At 42.0% G+C, this 4,509-nt stretch overlaps 1 non-coding gene across 1 annotated transcript; it reads right to left on the reverse strand.

Moving 5' to 3' along the window:
• Positions 1-586: 586 nt before the first annotated feature.
• LOC112857176 (U6 spliceosomal RNA) lies at positions 587-693 on the reverse strand. Its single transcript, XR_003223313.1, has one exon. It is a non-coding gene; the product is annotated as a U6 spliceosomal RNA (small nuclear RNA).
• Positions 694-4,509: the final 3,816 nt, after the last annotated feature.

A 4,509-nucleotide genomic window follows, 5' to 3' on the forward strand; every position in this document is an offset into this window, starting at 1 on the left:
AGCACACTCTGGACCAGCCCTCACAGCTGGAGAAAACCCTAACGAGGATAAATGAGTTAGATATTTTGACGCTTCAGAATAATTGTCACTGAACCCAATGTACTTCACGGTTAGTCTTTATTCTAGAAAGTTTTATTTCCCCACTATGAGAGCCAATACTTGCTTTAAAATCAAACTTGGGGGGTGCCTGGGTGGCTCAGTTGGCTAAGCAACTGACTCTAGATTTCAGCTCAAGTCATGATCTCATGGTTCATGGGATCGAGCCCTGCGCTGGCAGGGTGGAGTCTCCTTGGGATTCTCTCCCTCTCTCCCTCTCTCTGTGCCTCTCCAGTTCACGCTCTCTCTGTCAAAGTCAATAAAATAATGAAATGAAATGAAGAAAATAAAATAAAATAAAATAAAATAAAATAAAATAAAATAGAATAAAAATTTAAAGTTCAAAAGGTCCAAAATCGACTCTCTGAATTTATACTCTGAGCCCCTAGAGAGCCCAAGCCATCTTGCTTATTTTTCCCTCCAATGCACTTGGCCTCATCCCAGGCCACAGTGGGCCTTTCGTAAATATTTAATACATTTCTGAAAAAGTTCAAGAAGGTAAGAAGTCGTTTTAATGTATGTTATCCCTGCATAGGGGCCATGCTAACCCTTTCTATATTATTCCGATTTTAGTATATGGGCTGTCAAAGTGAACGCTCATTTTAATGTACGTTTGACTCCACGTGATGCCAAGATATCAGTAGCTAAAATTTTACCTCTTCATCAGTATAGTGTCAATCGAGAGTATTTAAATAAATGAAACTAAAAAGCAGGCGAACGTTTTGGTTACTGGTAGTTTAGAAATATGACAGAGGCAGTAACAAAAAAAAAACAAGCGTACTAACAAAATTGTGGTCGATTCTGTGGCCTTATATAGACACAGCTAAGTAGAATTGTTCTAGTCTGGATGTGGGGTGATGGCCATCTACTGTTTAATGGTTTTCAAACTAACGTTTAGAGGGAAATGAGTGGTTTATACCAGCATCCAAATCATAGAGTTCTCAGCCAATAGTATTTATATGAGTGTTGATCTTGGATTAGTGACGGCAGTACATTAACAAGAGGGCTGAAATACTGTATTATCTTTGTGGGTTAAACAAATAGATTTACATAGCAAATCTTTTTTGTGTGTGGAATAATAAAAGTAATATTATATATGGATGGTGAGGACGACATTCCATTTGGAGTCTAGAGACCTGGATCGTTTTCGTGGCCCTGTAATGAACTAGCTCCCTCCTCTGGAAACCTCCAGTTTCATCCAGTCGTAGTATTGGCAACTTTGTTGTAGTTAATTGCATAAATATCTTTATTCCATTACCTTTTCAAGGTCAGAGGCTTTCCTGTTTATCTTAGAATTCCCGGTGATTCGCAGGGTGTCTGGAGTGTGAGGGCCCAATACATATTCAGGGAATGAATTGAAATGAAGGTGTCCGATAAGATCATTCATTTCTGCTTCTGAGGTTCCGAGATCCTCAAGATCAGAGACATTCAACACACCTGTAATTTAAACTGTGTTCAAGGATTTTTCAGAGGGAAACCACAGAGGGCTGTTGGTTCGATTCTTCCTCTCCCGCGTGACCAGTATAGCAATTCGATCGATGAGCTGATAACAGTAAAAACCATCAGAGAGAGACACCGATAGGTTTGTGGTATTAAAAGCATAACCTCGGGATGCGTGGGTTGAGCGTCTCTTGATTTCGGCTCAGGTCATGATCCCAGGGTCTTGGGTTCAAGTTCCGTGGCATGCTGGGGATGGAACCTGCTTGGCATTCTCTCTCTCCCTCTGCCTGCCTGCTCTCTTTTGCTCTCTCTAAAACAATAAAATAAAATAAGAACCTCAACCCAACAGTATCCAGCTCATCCCTTTTCCTCAGCACCATAGGCTCTGGTACCTTTTCCTGTGAGTTGTATATACCTTCCTGCCTACTCTACTTTCTCTCATAAAGATTCTTCTTCCCCACTTGGCCAATCCAATGGTTTCGGTTTTATCTTAAACATCCTTAATATCAGTTCCACTTAAAAAAAAACCCACAGTTTTTGATCCCATATCTTTATCCATCACAACCATACTTCTTGAAAGAGTTGTCCATACCCACTGTCCCCACCTCTCCTCCATCCACCCCCTCTATCCTTTTCAGTCTACCATTTGCCATCATCCAAGCAGTCACGGCAGCCCTTGCCCAACCTATGAATGACTTATTGCTGAAATGAACAGAACTTGGGTTGCACTTTTTTAGCCTTCTTTTCAGGCTCATTCTTCTCAAAAATATCTGTCAAATTGGGAAGTCCTTAAAACTCGATGCTAAGTCTAATTATCTTCTCATTTGTATGCTTACTGTACTATTCCAAGGCTATGTTTCCTTTTTTAATTTTTTTTTTAATTTTAGAAAGAGACAGAACACAACTGGGGGAGGGGCAAGGTGGAGGGGGAAGAGAGAGAGAGAGAGAGAGAGAGAGAATCTTAGGCAGGCTCCATGCTAAGTGTGGAGCCAGACTCAGGGCTCGATCCCACGTCCCTGGGATCATGACCTGAGCCGAAATCAAGAGTCAGATACTCAACTGACTGAGCCACCCACGCGCCCCTCCAGGCCCATGTTTTCAATTGCTTCATAAATACGACCCTTCAATTTATACTTCCATCCCAAACCACTCATCCCTAAGGCCCTTTTGATTGTCTCCAAGACATCAAGCCAAACATGTGCCAAAACAACTCCGGTCTCCCCTTGCCACCAAAAATGGTGAACCTCTTTCCATGTTTCTATTGGGGGAAGGGTCCTGACCATACATCCCGCTATAAAATTTATACCCACTCACTGTTATGTTGAAGTCCTTCAGCAAATCCTATTGATTTTTCTTTAATATACACAGTCTGATAGGTCTCTTCATCTCTACGGTCAAATCTCTAGTCCGAGCTATCATTATCCATTTCCTGGACTACTTAACTGCCTTCGACGTGCAGGCAATTGTTTGGAAACTGGCCGTCCGTGAAAACTAAATGATCCCCCACTCCTTGCAGCACGCTAAAACACAAGAACCAAAATAAGAACCCTGACCTTCTGGCATTTGCCTATGTCCGTGGTGTAAATATTCCCAACATGACCTCAACTGGCTTGCAAGTTTCCTGAAAAGTCAGTAACCTGCTCCTGTGAACCACTACAATCTGGGTTCTGCACATGACTACGGCTGTTTCCTCTAACTGGATTCTCTATTCCGGTTGCTGTAAAAGTGTATTCTTAATTTGGAGAGCTCAACTCAATCATTACTTCCTCAGGGAAGCCTCTTTTGATCTCCCTGACTAGGTTCAGTCCTCCTACCAGATGTTTTCTGAGCCCCTGCAATGCCTCTTTATAGCACTTATCACATTGTACATTTACATTTATTTGATTAATGTCTTTCTCCATGAGTAGACTTTTAAACTTCATGAGTAAGAAGCACAGGTCTGCTTTTGATCAACATCAAATCCCCAGGGCTCAGCACAGTATATGGCATAGAGTACACACAGTGAATATTTGTTGAATGAATGGTCAACATGGACTGTTGGCATAGAGATCACCCTGGTTTACTGATGTCCATTTCTGCGTTTATCTGGAACAGAAATTTTTGGAGCCGGGTCACTAACGTGGGCTCAGTGCACTCAGACAGGGCATCTTACAAATCTACATTTAAAATTGATTGGTTTTTCTCAAGAACCCAACCAAGTCTGGTAGAAGGGAAAAATCTTAACTGGGTTGCATCCAGTCCCCGGAGTTTGATTGATAAATTATCCTTAGTTCACTGCTTGTCCTTTTGATAAATTATAGGTCCTGATTTCTGTTCCCTCCCTTTCCTCCTCCCATAGAAATAGAAAATCTGGGTTCAAAAGGAAGGGACGTGTCTGATGGCACCTCTTGACAGTAGAATGAACACTGGCAACAGTGTGCCCTTTGAAAGTCCATTTTTTATCTCTCATTATATCACTCAGCTCTGTCAAATTCCCATGGTCCCCATAGAGGGCGGCATAAAGTATAAACTTTCGGTGTCTCTCTGAACTCTCGTTCAGCCATTACAAGACTTTTCCCAGCTCAAACTGGAATGATCTTAGTATCCATTGAAACCAGCTTGAACTTTATCTCTCTATGCTTTTCCCATGACATTCTTTCACTTGTTGGGTTTCTTCCCAAATCTTATTCCAAGCTCACTTCCTCTCAAAGCGTTCCTTCTGTAGTCCAGCCCAAGGGGACGGAACTCATAGAGATGGGGCCAGTTTGGGCAGTGATTCGACACTGATGTCTGTGCAGATTGAATTCCCAGATGTGCCTCTAGTTGGGTGACCTTGTGCGGGTGATACTTCTCGAGGCTGAATTCTTTCATCAAGATTGAATGTGAGTAGAAAAGTTAAGAGAAACTAGTAAGTAAGAAAAATAGATGTGGCCTCTGAGAGTCATCTTAAAACTATGCATTTAAGGGGCACCTGGGTGGCTCGGTAGGTTAAGT

The sequence above is a fragment of the Puma concolor genome, chromosome E1 (assembly GCF_028749965.1).
Source record: "Puma concolor isolate L17-30 chromosome E1, mPumCon1.1.hap2, whole genome shotgun sequence".
In the NCBI taxonomy this organism is placed as follows: domain Eukaryota; kingdom Metazoa; phylum Chordata; class Mammalia; order Carnivora; family Felidae; genus Puma; species Puma concolor.